This window comes from Lygodium microphyllum, chromosome 13, assembly GCF_053477565.2.
Source record: "Lygodium microphyllum isolate KBCC chromosome 13, Lygodium_microphyllum_v1.1.10, whole genome shotgun sequence".
In the NCBI taxonomy this organism is placed as follows: Eukaryota; Viridiplantae; Streptophyta; class Polypodiopsida; order Schizaeales; family Lygodiaceae; genus Lygodium; species Lygodium microphyllum.
The window spans coordinates 43,566,075-43,581,466 of record NC_141147.1 but is presented as its reverse complement, the minus strand read 5'-3'; positions in this window follow the sequence as shown (position 1 = coordinate 43,581,466).

Here is a 15,392-nt window from a genome sequence, read left to right as displayed (position 1 = left end):
AATCTATGACTTGGATTTGTGAAGACATGATGTCTATGGTTACCCGAATGCTCATGTATTGAACCTAACACCTCAAAGTGAATGTATGACATGATTTGAGGCTGTTTTGGAGCTGGATAGACTAGGTTTTGCTGAACATTTGCTGATTGCAATCTATGAGTAGAAAGTTTGACACCTATACGTACTATCTATGCACTGATTTGTGCCCGTATGGTTATGTTTGTACTGCTACATGTACTAACAGCTGTCTATGAAGGTTTGGGACATGTATGACATGTATATGACTCAGTTTTGGCTTTGAATAAGCTGCTAGTCTGACAATTTATAGTTTTCAGATTGCATGTATGAACCCTGGTAATAAGGCTGCATGTTACAGACTTGAAGCAACTACATAGCATATGCATTGACAAATGTATCTACAGGTGGGACCACATGTTTGTGGATGTTTTTGAGCAATAAAAGGGCTGAAATACCTTGGTTTTGACAATAAATTTGTTGCATAAAACCGTCAAAAATTGTCAAGAACTACAGTGAGTCAGGGACACTTGTTGGCTTGCAGGTAGTCAAACAGAGCATACGACATGGCTAATGCAGAGAGGACTGACAACATAACCCAGATAGTGGGGGAAAAGCTTGATAGTAACAATTATGCCATATGGAAGTTCGGCATGGAGAACTTCTTAATAGGAAAAGGCTATTGGGAGTTGGTGACTGGAGCGAAAGCTGAACCTGAGCTCCCAGATCGACCTACGGCTGATTAGAGACGATTACACCGAGCTTGGACAGAAAGAGCTTGTAGAGTCTTGCACTGGCTCTCTTTATGTATCTCAGATGCCATGGTAATGCAGATAATGAACTACAGCTCTCATAAGAATGCATGGGACATTTTGGTCAAGTATTATGGCACAACCACATGTGCCAGGAAGATACAGTTGAAGCAGAAGTTCAACAACATGGAGAGGAAGAGCAGATCTATACAGGATTATGTCACGGAAGTTAAGACCATTGTAGATCAATTGGCATCTGTTGGTTCACAGGTTGAAGATGAAGACATGGTTGTTGTGACTTTGAATGGCTTGGGGCCTGAGTATAAGTCTTTTGACACTTCTGTGTCTGTGCGGGCTGAAATGCCTGATTTCAAAGAGCTGGTTGCATTGCTTATCCATGAAGAGGTTAAGCTTGGCTTGGCTACAGGATCTAGCAGTTCTAAAAACAAGGATGCAGTTTTCTATTCTAATCAACACGGTCGTGGAAACCGTGGTAGAGGCTATGGATTTGGCAAAGGAGGCCAGAAAAATGCATCCTATGGCAATAACAACCAGCAGGTATCGAATGCAAGAGGTGGTGGAAACTTTAGAGGCAGGGGGAGATCTAGCCCTAGAGGTAGAGACTCCTGGCAACAGCAGCGTCCATCTGACAATCCGAACAAGGATAAGGATTGTCATTACTGCGGGAAGTATGGGAATATTGCCAAGGACTGCTGGAAGAAGCAAGGCAATCAGAAAGGCAAACAACATGGACATTTTTCTACATCTAGTTAGGCAGATGATACTTCAGGAGATAGATTATTTGCCATGCAGTATGTAAAAGACAAAGTTGCTGAAAAATGCACTGATGATATAGTTTGGTACATTGATTCAGGGGCATCGAACCACATGACTCCTCATGGTGATTGGTTCACTGATATGGTGGCTGAAGAACATGGCTATGTCTGTACAGGTGATGACACGCAGCATAGCATTGAGCATAAAGGCAAAGTGTCTCTTGTGGTTCATGATGGCAGAAAGAAAAATTTGCATGATGTATTGCATGTTCCTTCGATTACGAAGAACTTACTGTCTGTTGGTCAGATGACGGAGCAGAACTTGCAGGTTAGATTCAACAAGCATGGTTGCTTTATTGAAGAGTTTGGCAATGGATGCAAGTTGATAGCTCGTGGCCACAGGAATGGCAGAATGTTTACTATTGATGCTACCTTGCCATAGCTGAATTCAGCTATGTTTGCCCATGGTTCTGGCACTATCAGAGATTTGGAAATTTGGCACAAGAGAGTGGGGCATGTGAATTTTCAAAGGCTGCAAATTATGCAGAAAAAACAGCTTGTTACAGGTTGACCCAAGTTCTAATATTCAGATATTGGTCATTTATGCGATGCTTGCCAGTTTGGTAAGCAGTCAAGGTTGCCATTTGTCAGCCATGTAAGGCGGCAGAGTACACGTCCATTGCAGTTAGTGCACTCTGATGTTTGGGGGCCAGCCCATAATGCATCCATGGGAGGCTCGAAGTATTATGTGACATTCGTTGATGATTACAATCGCTATACTTGGGTTTACATTCTGAAGACAAAGGATGAGGTGTTTGCGGTTTTTCAGCAGTTTAAAAAGCAGGTTGAAAAGGAATTTGACTGCTATATCTCTTGCTTGAGATCAGATAGCACTGGGGAGTATGTGTCAAATGAGTTTGACAACTTTCTGGTTGAAAATGGCATACGTAGGCAGCTTACCTACAGCTACACTCCTCAGCAGAATGGGGTAGCTAAAAGGAAGAACAGGGTCTTGATGGAAGCTGCTCGTGCCATGATGAATGAGAAGAAGATGCCGCTCTATTATTGGCCTGAGGCTGTTATGACAGCCATGTATATCTTGAATTGAACTCCCACTGCAAGTATTCATGAGATGACACTGTTTGAGAAGCTGTATGGCTATAAGCCGGATGTAAGTCACATGAAAGTCTTTGGCTGTCTTGCTTATGTGCATATTCTAGATGAAAAAAGGAAGAAGATGGATCCAAAAGTGCATAAGTGTGTTTTCATTGGATATTCGCAAGAGAAGAAGGCATGCAAATGCTATGATCCCTCTACTAGGGAGACCTTGGTAAGCAGGGATGTTATTTTTTATGAGATGGGTTCTTGGTATGTATCATCGGCTACAGTGCCATCAAATATGCCTTATACTCATGTATCTATAGTTGATATGCAGCAAAGCACTGCTATTACAGGACCTAGTAGTCAGACAGTATCCCCATGGACAGGGAGATTGAGGAGCTCACCGTCCACTGACACCAGTATGTCAATGAGGGGGAGATATGATGTCGTGGACAGCAAAGGAAAAGAGAAAGTTACTGAGGATGTATCTGGGATGATGACACCTGGTAGAATAACTTCTGGATATGAGTCTGCTGACACTTTAGACAGTGAACTTGGTATTCCAACTGTCTATACGCCTGGCGCAAGGCAGAGCAGGTACATTCCGCCTCATGAGAGAGGGGAATTGAGCAGTGCACCACAACCTAGACGCTCACAGAGGGTCAGATACCCTATTGACTGGTTGACATATAGTGGCTACACTACAAAGCATTATGCTTACATAACAAAAGTGATGGAGATCAAAGAACCATGTACATATGCTGAATCAGTGGAAGATGAGAACTGGTGTGCAGCCATGGATGAAGAAATGAATGCCTTGGCTGAAAATAAGACATGGGATCTTGTGCCACTGCCTGAAGGAAAAAAGACCATTGGCTGCAAATGGGTCTACAAAATCAAATGCAAGTCGGATGGCAATGTGGAAAGGTACAAAGCCAGGCTGGTTGCTAAGGGATATGCCCAACAGTATGGACTTGATTATGAGGAAACATTCAGCCCTATTGCCAAGATGGCAACCATACGCACTGTGATTGCTTTGGCTACTGCTAGAGGCTGGAAATTACAGTAGATGGATGTGAAGAATGCCTTTCTTAATGGTGACTTACCAGAGGATGTCTATATGGTTCAACCAGAAGGGTATGTTCACCTTGATTTTCAGCATTATGTATGCAAGCTGAAAAAGGCATTGTACGGGCTGAAGCAGGCTCCGAGAGCTTGGCATGCTAGGATCAGTAACTACTTGCAGAGGTTGGGATTTATCATTGGTAGGGCTGATCATAGCCTATTTACAAAGAAGACTGACAATGGCTTGGTAGTGCTGGTCATATATGTTGATGATTTGATAATCACGGGTAATGATGACTTGGGCATACTGCATGTAATGAAGATGCTGAAATCTGAATTTGACATGAAAGATCTAGGTGAATTGAAGTATTTTTTGGGTATTGAGGTAATTAGGCTGAAAATAGTTTATGGCTGATGCAGAAACATTATGCCATGGAAATGTTGAAAAAGTATGGCATGGCTGAATGCAAACCATTGGATACACCCCTTGATCAGAATGTCAAGTTGGACATTAGCACTGGAGTTGAAATTCAGGATGTGACTATGTACAGGTAGATGGTTGGAAGTCTGATCTACTTGACCATCACTAGGCCAGATTTGAGTTATGTAGTTAGACTCATAAGTCAGTTTATGTAGAAGCCCAGGAAGCCACATTTGGATTTTGTTAGGCAGATTATGAGATATGTTAAGTCCACTATAGATTATGGGTTGTTCTATATGAGAGATAAGCCCTTGAAACTGGTTGAATACACAGATGCGGATTGGGCAGGATGCTCATATGATCGCAGATCTACAAGTGGTTATGCTTTTGGCTTTGGAAGTGGCATGATCAGCTGGAGCAACAAGAAGCAACCAATGATTGCATTGTCTAGTACTGAGGTAGAGTACAAGGGTGTTGCACTGGCAGCATGTGAGATTTCATGGCTGCTCAAGCTTATGGTTGATTTGGATATTCAAGTGGATGCTCTAGTGACCTTATTATGTGACAATATCAATAGTGTACTCCTAGCAACAAATCTAGTATACCATGCCAGGACAAAACACATAGAGGTACACTACCATTTTATCAGAGAGATGGTTCTTGCAGGGAGAGTAGATCTTATGCATGTGAAGACTGATGAACAGGTTGCAGATATCTTTACCAAGTCTTTGGGTAAATATAAGTTTAGTAGTTTTAGACAGCTACTTGGAGTTCATCAGATGATTTGAGCTTGAGGGAGAATGTTATAATATCAAGCTCATATTATTCTGATGTTAGTATGTATGACCGACATTAGCCTTGTCTAGCTGTATTAGCAAGTGTGGGACATTAAATAAGTCGGTGGTCTTAGACCTAGTGTGAATGGTCCTACGGACCTTAGTACTATTGTATACACTTATGCTATGTGTGTGGTTATGAGATAATGAATGGAAGAAGAAGAGAGCATGCTAGCTCTTCACTTTGTCTCTGCCTCTCTCAATCTCTACATCCGATGGCTCTATGATCCAAGGTGCAAGCTTAAGCAAGCTCAATCCTCAAACTCCAAGCTCCCTGCTTGATTTCCATGTGCAAGACAAGAGAAGAGAAGAGAAGAGAGGAAAAGATGGAGAGCTTCTCCACCATGGTCCCTTACCCTTACACACTCACTCTCTCTCTCAAGCACAAGCTCAAGCAAGCAAGAACAAGAAGAAGGAGAAGAAGAGGAGAGCTAGTTTTGGCCACACACAAGAATGAGTTTCTTTGTTCACTTTTTTCCTTTTATACAATCCCTAATCCCTTTTGGGCTCCCATCCCTTTTTTTATATGAGCAGTCATTTTAGCCTAGGTCCTCTTTTCCTATTCCCTTCCTATTTACATTGTGCCTTCATCATGCCCATCTACATTTACAAATTGCACAAGAGGGAGCCTAGTGCTCTCTTACAAAAATTTAGGGTGTGCCTTTGCATTTAAAATGTGACTTTCCTCTCCTATTCTTACCTTGAACTTTTAAGGTTGTCCTTGCACTTTAGCCCCTTTTTTTCCTCTTATTTCTTCAATCGGGCTGCCTTTTTCCGCTTGCCCTACATCTTTTTAATTTCTCTTTTTACTTTCTTTGCACTAGGGTTAATATGCTACACCCATGCTAAATTAATGGGCTTGAAGATCTTTACTAGGTTTGATGCTTCCAACTTATGCAACATGTATCTTGGAATTCAAGGATTCTTTGCATCCTTTATTTTTGCTTGGTACTCTACCTGAGCCATGGGACGCTTTTTCTATGGTTCTATATGTTAACATCTCAAAGGATGGGCTAAAATTGCAAGATGTTGAGAGTGGCCTCTTGATAGAAGAGGTGAATAGGAAGAATGTGGATGCTTCCTATACATTACTTGCAATGACTATACATGACAAAAATGGCCATGGTAGACTCAAATGTCTCAGTCTAGGACACGTGGATAGTCTCATAATAAGTCATGTGGCCATAAGTCTATTGTTACTTGTTATTATTGTGAAAAATCAGGTCATATTTGGCCATAGTGCCATAAAATGTGCGAAGACAAGCACAAGAAAAAGAGTACAAAGAAAGTATATGAGAAGAATCATGACTGCAAGTATTAAGCCTAGCAAGTCTAGTGTCAAGATTGAGGTTATTAATGTGGTGCAACTTGATGTTTCTGATGATCTCATACTGGCATCTTCTTACTTGGACACCTCACAATTGATTGATGCATTGTTAATATATACTTAGTGAGTGTTGGTTGATACATTTAGGAGCTTCCTTTCATGTGACCCCTCATAGAGAGTGGTTTCACTCTTATTGTAGTATGACTAGATCAGTCCAATTAGGTCATGACCTGGCATTGGAGATAGTTGGTATTAGTGATGTCAAGGGGTAGCATGTTCACTCTTCATAATATATGTCATGTATTGGCTCTCATGAAGAGCCTTATCTCTATTGGCATCTTAGATTATAAAAGTTATTTTGTCTCTTTTGGTCATTCCTCATGGAAGATTACATATGGGAATCAAGTTATTGCACATGGTGCTAAGTATAGCACCCTCTCCCCTTTGCTTATGTTTGGGTAAGTTGTCTGTGTTTTGGTTGTGGCTGCAATTCCACATGTATCTCTTTGGCATCGCCGCCTTGGACACATGTCTTTGAAGGGAATGAAAATGCTCACGAGTTTGCACTATCTTTCACCCCTAGACTATAAGTGTTCAAAGTATTGTGATAATTGTTTGTATGGCAAGAAAACTTGTAGTATGCATAAGAAGTTTGACATGAAGCGCATAGGTGAGCCCTTAGCTCTTGTCCATTCAAATGTATGTGGCCCCATGCCCTATTGTCTATCACTAGGTGGTGCGAAGTACTTTTTCACCTTCATTAATACTCATATAAAGTTTGGGATTATCCTATTAAGCAAAAATTGAATGTTCTATCTATCGTTCAGCATTGGCTTACTCTTATTGACAACCAATCTAGGTATAGGCTGAAATGCCTAAGGTCAGATAATGGGGGTGAGTATGTCTTGAAAGCTTTTAAGTAGTTTTGCAATAAGCAGGATATTAACCATCAATTAACTAGCCCTTACACCCCTCCCTAGAATGGTATTGATAAACGCATGAACAGGATGATTTAAGAAAGAATCCATTGTATGCTTAGTCAGGTAGGCTTGTTGCAACACTTTTGGACTGAGGTAGTTACTACTACTATCCACTTGATTAATAGGTCCCCTTGCACTGCTATTGATTGCTAGATCATAGAGGAGGTATGGACTGGGAAAATTTTATCATATGCTCATTCATGCATCTTTGACTGTGAGACATTTTTTCATGTTCCTAAGGACAAGCACAATAAGTTGGATTCTAAGTCCATGAAATGCATCTTTCTTAGTTATGGAGATACGGGTGAGATGGGCTATCATGTATGGGATCTATAGGCTTGCTAGGTTATTTGCAGCCACCACGACGTAGTTTTCCATGTGGAAAAGATGCATGAGTAGGTAGTGGAGGTGAAAGGAGTGAAATGGAGTGGAACCATGTGAGCGAAAGCAAGAGCTATGGTGGAAGGAGCAAGCAAGAGCTATGGTGGAAGGAGCAAGCAAGAGAGAAAGAGAGACACAATATATGGTAACTCCAATAGTCACAATGTGTGACCAAGCTTTTCATATTCAAATGTCACTAAAAGAATAAGGAATGAAGTGACACTGATGGGTGCACGCCACCTATAGTGTATGAGTGTGCGGGTACTATCAGTGTAACTAATACATGGGTGGCTAGGCGTAGGTGCCTTTATCTCCAACAACCTCCCACTTAAAGGAAAATGTGTCCCTAGTGAGAAGAGAACAAGAAAAAAGTGACAAAGTACAAATGTACATTAAGTGTAACAAGATAAGAAAAAGACATCATTATCCTACGCCCAATGTGTTCCAAAGGAAGGTAAAACATTCCACTAAGAAACTTTTAGTGAGTAGATCTGCAAGATTCTTATCAATCAAGATCTTGACAAGCTCAATAGACTTGTCCTCTACCACCTCCATGATGAAGTGATAGTGCACTTCAATGTGATTTGTCTCCACATGGAAGATCATATTCTTAGCCAAGTGAATAGCACTTTTTAGAATCCGAATGCAGTGTAGGGATCACATTAGTCACACCAAGGTTTTGTCATTGACCTAACCATAGAGCCTCCTTGCAAGTCTAAGTGGTTGTAACATGCTCAGCCTTGGTAATGGAGAGGGATGTGTATTTATACACCCTAGACATCCAAGAAGAAACAGTTCCTCCAGCAAAGGTGAAGACATAGCTAGAAGTGAACTTCATATTATCTGTATGTCTTGCATAATCAAAGTCAATGTACTCCCACGACTCCTATATTCTAGCCACCATAACATATGCACATAGCTCCTGTGACATTTAGGTACCTCATAATACCCTTGACATCATCCCAATGTTTTTTGCTAGGTGTAGCCCATATAGTATGCCACAACTTTCACTGGAACTACTATGTTAGGACGAGTGGCTATCGTGGCATATATCAAATTATCCATTATGGATGGATAAGGAAAATTGGTTAGCTTATCCTTTTGATCATTAGATTGCGGACAATTACTGTGACTAACTTCACATGAGAAGGTAGAGAATAGCCAAAAGGCTTACCATCCTGCATATAGAACTGCTCAAGAACTTTCTAGATATACTCCCTTTGTGATAGATAAAGGAGCCCTTTAGAGCAATCATATGTAACATGCATCCCAAGAATATATGAGGCTTGTCCCATCTCCTTCATCTCAAAGCTCTTATTGAGTTGAGTTTTCAAGGTATCTAGCTCATTATGAGTGCTCCTAGAAATAAGCATATCATCCACATAGAATACCAAAATCATAAGGCTGCCATCATGAGCCTTCTTTATGTATAAACACGGATCCATACCACTACAGCTATATCCATGTGAATGCATAAAAGCATCAAAATTGTGGTACCATTCCCTAGGTGCTTTCTGAATGCCATAAAGGCTCTTTTCAACTTGCATACTAAGTGTTCCATATGTTTTTCTTCAAAGCCCTTAGGTTTTTGCATATAAATCTCATCATGCAAGTCCTCATGGAGAAAATCCATCTTTACATCCATATGATAAAGATCCAAATCTAACTAAGCAACCAATGTTAGTATCAAGTATAGGTTCGTCATTTTCACCACACGATAAAGGACTTCATAAAAGTCAACACCATGTTCCTGCTTTGAACCCTTAGCAACCAATCTAGTCTTATATATGGGCTTCGGGCATCTAGGGATACTTTTCATGACTTCTTGCCACTAGGCAAAGGAATCAAATCCCACATATAGTTATTCTATAAGGAGTCAAACTTTGACTACATAGCCATGTTGACTATCATCTTAGTGCATGGCCTAATTATAAGAGAGAGGATCACCTACATTTGTCACCATAATGTAATCCATGGAGGGCATAAAGCACTCAAGCTTATGTTTAGCTCAGTAGAGTGTCTCAAAATAGGTCAATCCGGCACAACAAGCAGATCATGGGTCACTAGAGGATCAACAGTGATAGGCTATCAAGATGGGTGGATGGGAGTAGGAGGGTCATCTTGAAAGATCACTTTATGTACCTCAATTACTCTCTTAGGTTGCTTATGCATCTTTTCCTCATGGAAAATAACATCATGGCTGTGGATAACCTTATGAGCTTGTAGATTCTATAGGTGGTAGCCCATCTCACTTACATCCCCATAACCAAGGAAGATGCATTTTACAGACTTAGGATCCAACTTATTGCCCTTGTCCTTGGGAACATGGCAGAACGCCTCACAACCAAATATGTGTAAATGAGAATATGAGAGGTTTTTTAGTCCCTATCTCCTCTATAACTTGGCAATCAAGAGCAATGCAGGGGGACTTGTTAATCAAGTGTATGATAGTAGTAATTGCCTCAGTCTAGAAGTGTTGTGGTAAGCCTACTTGGCTAAGCATACTATGCATTCTCTCCCAAATCAACATGGTCATGTGTTTAGTAATACCATTTGGGGAGCGGTAATTTAGGAGCGGAGAATACTACAAATTGATAAGCATTTTCATTTCCTTCGAAGACATGTGTCCAAGGTGATGATGCCAAAGAGATACATGTGAAACTCAAACCATAGAAAAAATATAGTCGACTGACCCAGCAGATACAAGCAAGGGATAGAGGGTACTAGACTTAGCACCACATACAATAATAAGATTCCTGTTAGAAAGCAGAGTTGCAGCATTGGAATGTGTGCACAAGAGGGAAAAAGAGGCTCAAGTACAAGAACAAGTTCTTGTTTAATAAGTTGCTCAAGGTACAACTTGGGTACACTCTATCTCACACTTGATAGTGACCCATAGGCTGTTTATATAGCCTCTGCCAAGCTAGGGTTAGGGTTTCCCCTGCCCCTAAGGCTATTCACACCCATTTGCCCTCATACTCCCTTGCTTATAATGGGTTCCTATGACTATCTTCTAACACCCCCCCTCAATGCCAGGGTGGCATTGGATTACAAGGCGTGTAAGATGTCCCCCCCTTCTTGGGATACCTTTATAAATCAGGCTTACAAGAGTGTTTTAGGTAGATGATTTAAAGAGTCAAAATAGTCGATCTTCAGATGGAATGGAGGCATAGTTGGCCACCAATTCTTTGGGTCCATCAGGAGTGTTGGGGCATTTACTAGTGATATGCCCTGTCTTCTTGCATTTGTTACATTTCATTTTCTCGGGATACTTCTTCCAACAGTTGTTTACAAGATGTCCTTTTTTCTTATAGAAAGAACATCTAGTGAGAGCTGTATGTACCAATACTTGATCACGGGAAGTTAAAGATGCCTGACAGTTGCTGCTTTCTTTGTGGTTCCTCTTTTCTTCATCCAAACAAGATTAAATGGTACTTGCCAATGTAGGACATTAGGGGAGTTTTGAGGTCTCGAAAATGCCTTTTAGGATGTGGAGAGAGAGTACTCTAGACCAATAAGAGCAAAGCCTCCGTAACAGAACTTCTATTTTTAAAAAATTAAAAAATAATTTGATAAAAATATATAAATATAATAATATTATAAATTTGTATTTTTATTATCTATTTTTAGTCTCTTATATTTGTGATTATGACATCTTTTGCATTAATGGCATAGAGTCTTGGCTACTTTTATTTAATGATATTTCTAGATTAATGATAATAACTGATGTAATCGAAATTCAAATTAGTGAAAAGCATGGTGCTCAGTTTTTTCCCTCGTTTCTTTTATTCCTCTATTGTTTTTCCCTCCGTTATGGTAGCCTAGTCCTCTCTCTCTCTCTCTCTCTCTCTCTCTCTCTCTCTCTCTCTCTCTCTCTCTCTCTCTCTCTCTCTCTCTCTCTCTCTCTCTCTCTCTCTCTCTCTCTCTCTCTCTCTCTCTCTCTCTCTCTCTCTCTCTCTCTTTGCATGTCTCTCTCTCTTCTACCATGGATACAGAAATTCGACCTTCAACAAGGCGTCCAAGCTCCCAAATCACATCCATATCAGCGTTTAACTCATTCCAAACTGATGGAAGATGGATTCCTACTATCATTAGCAAAGGTAGTTGGATCACCATGCAACAAGCAAAATGTGAAAAAAGGCAAAGACATGAGAGCTCATTTATCTCTGCTTGGAAGGGCAGAATCCAAGATTTTAAGCTTGGAGCAAATAATAATAGCATCAAAGAGGTACTAGTGCAACATGTGTTCATGCATAGAGAGCTGTGTTTGAAACCTGGATCTTCAAAGCTTCCAATGTATAGATCAAATTGTAAGAATTTGATTTTAAAGTTTTTCCTTTCTTAAACATGGTTTAGGTTTTTCCATTATAATATTTGTTTGTCTTGTAGATGTCTATCCCTCTAATCTTGAGGAATGGCAACCAGTGGAGTCTATTATTGATGTTATTGATGTTATACATGGTTCAATTGGAGAAGAAATGTATAGAGGCAGAAAGAAGACAGAGCTTGCAGAGAATGGAATATTCTTTTATGACCATTCTTATGTTATTCCTATGCGGTGTTGCCAATGGGGATCAATAAACCTCCTTCCTTTGCCAGATTTTTCAAGCTTTGAGTGGCCTTTGCCAAGTCCAGCTACTAGTGAGGGCTATAGATGTAAGATATTTTTTTAGATCCAGAAAGCACTAAAATCTAATATCTCAAGTAGGCTAAGCAAAGTTACTTTGTTTATGCCTATTAATATATTTATTAATTTCTTCTCTAATATGGAGATAAGAATAACAAAAACCATGCTTTCAGTGAAGAGACTAACATATGATCATATCATACAATTTGTTGATGAAGGATGGGATACAAGGACAAAAGGAAAAATTATATGTAAGATAGATCAAACTCTATAGCTTGTAAATATATGATTGCTACTCAAAATTTTATCCTTAGCTTTTACTATAGTCGATGGCATTTTGTTGGTAGTAGTCTAGTTGCTTTAGACCAGAATCTTAATGATTTCAGCAAAGATCCTATAGTGGATCTTGATATTTGGTTCAACGAGGATATTATTGCAATCTTAAATATCAGAAAATCATGTACGCTACATCAAGTGAGGATGGATTTACAAAATGAAGACATTGAACTACCATGCTCCTTTGTATTCCAACTTGACAAGAAACAAGTAAGTTTTCACATCATATTATATCTACTTAGATGTATATCAAGATCTCACTTCCTAACTAACAAACATTTGTAATTTATTTTTTGCAGGGAGAGAAAATAATATACACTGCAAGGACATTCAAGAAAAGATATCTTTACTATCAATATAAAATATATGTACAAATTTTGTAGCAGATGTCTATCTGCCATCTCTATGAGATATACAAGGGCTGAAGGGCAAATTTCTATATATGAAGGCTTACAAGGCAATATGGCAAAGCTATTTCTTTTTTGGAGAACTATCCTTTCTAGGAGTCCTTTTGCCTTTCTTTGATGTCTTGGGTATAGAAGGTGTTGAAGTTGGTGGGGATTTGCACCGCATCTCCTTCATGGTGCAAATCCCCACCAATCTCTGTTGTTGGTTGTATACAATTGACCATTATATACTTCAAGAGCTTTGCTCTAACGTACCAAACATGCTCAGATGCATAGCAATCCTTCGAAAACTGTCACACGTTTATAGAAAAAAGAGTTTTAGTTCATTATTGTTCTTACAATAGAATATATTTTTATCATCAATGGACTATTTGCAATTAATATCTATCTTAAATTTTAGCATCTTTCATATTACCTTTACATGTTTATCATCATTAAGATAAACAAAGTTAACCATTCTTCTAGCATTTGCAATCACCCTCTAACCACAAGAATGGCTATCATCCTGATGGGGACACTGCAACCACCAACACAAAGTAAAACTATAAAGAGGACGGATGGTAGTTCATAGAATAAACTTATGTTTCAATTATTTTAATCAATAACTTACCGCAACTTGTCTATATTGCATTGTTGCAAGCAAATCAGACGGCATAGGGGGTCTTTTCTCTAGCTCTTAAATTAATCTTTTGGCACCTCTATATATAAAATATATTGAAATTTAGAGTACTTACAAAAAAAAGAATTGAAATCTCAATGAGCCCTTCAATAATATAACTTACAATTTAGGATTTCCATGGCTTCCTTTCATAGAGTTGATTAAAAAACATTGCTTATCCACAAGATCTATTGCAATCAAGTTCCAATGAGAACTAAAAGCAATCATATCTCAACAAATTAGTAGGATAAAATCTCAAAAACTCTAATAGAATATTGAATCACTTACTTTTTATTATATGGAATTATAAGGAGCTTCAAAGTATCGAAGTCAATCAGATTGAACCAGTGCTTAACAAAACTTGTATCAAGCTCGTTCCTCATAAAGAATGAGATAGATGGATCAAGAACCTCAATTTTTTGTTGCATATCCAAAGGAAACTCATGCATTATACACCTAGAAAAGGCATAGAAATAGTGAGTATAAACAAGAAAAATCTTATTGTTAAAAAAATATCAAAAAGTATAAGTAATTATGGGTGGATATACCTTAGGCCAACAAGAATAATACTGTCATTTACTCCTCTTATTTTATCCTTAAGAATCTGAACACATGCAGCATCAAAGGAGATAACCTCAGTTCTTTTGCCTAAGTCACCAGGTAAGAAACAAAACACACTGAATCCTTTTGGATTAGCTGCTTCAAGAAGGGTGGCCAGCTCATTTTCAAAGGACTCTAGTTGATCTGCTTCCCTTTCTTCAGCCCTTTGCCTCCTATACTCTCTCCATTTATCTGCATATTCCTCTTTAGCTTTCTCCTCTTTTTCATGTTGCCTTGTATCCCTCTCATGGGTGACATCCTCAAACCTGAGACCAGAATCATCTTTCTTTCTCCTAGCTGGGGGCACATTAAGGATATTAAATGTCTTCACATCAGTGAGGGGAATTGGCTCAAGGACCTTTGAAAATCTATATCTTAGCCTCCTAAGAATTACCATGTCCTTGTCCATGAGTGTGAGCCTATGAGCATGAGCAGCACAAATATAGGCATCTTGAAAAAACTTAACTAAAAAATCCTATGTGGCTTCTTGTATACAATTAAGGGCTGTTCTTGTCCATCTGAAACTATCCAAACTATATTTGTCACAAATCTCCCTGACAAGCCTCTGAAAAGACAACTTTGGAATTGCATTGTCAAGAGCCTTTATTGCCTTCCTAATCTCCCTTAGGCACTTGACATTTTGAGAAAACTTTCTCTTTGGCTTTGACTTTCTAGAGAGCTTCTGAGGCTTTGAAGATTGATGAATCTTTGATGTTAAGCCCCTAGGATCAATCTTCTCCTTCCTTGCTGTTGCCTTAGTCCTAGCCATCTGCCAAAAAAAGACATGTTACTTCTTCTCCGGCATGTCCAGCGAAACACGAGTTTCAGACAAGAGGTATCCATGCTGCATGTCATTTTCGCGTTTCAGCTGACTTTTTCTCCAGCATGTCTAGTGAAACACGAGTGTCAGGCAAGGCACCTCCTTGCAGCTGCTTCTTTTCGTGTTTCACCAGACTTCTTGTCCATTGTGTCCAATGAAACGCGAATTTCAGACAGGAGGCCTCCTTCAAGCATGTTCTTTTCGCATTTCACCGGACAACTCATAAATACCAAAGTAATCGACAAAACGAAGAAAAAAAAGCTTTGATCTAAGGAATGCTTTTAAAATTA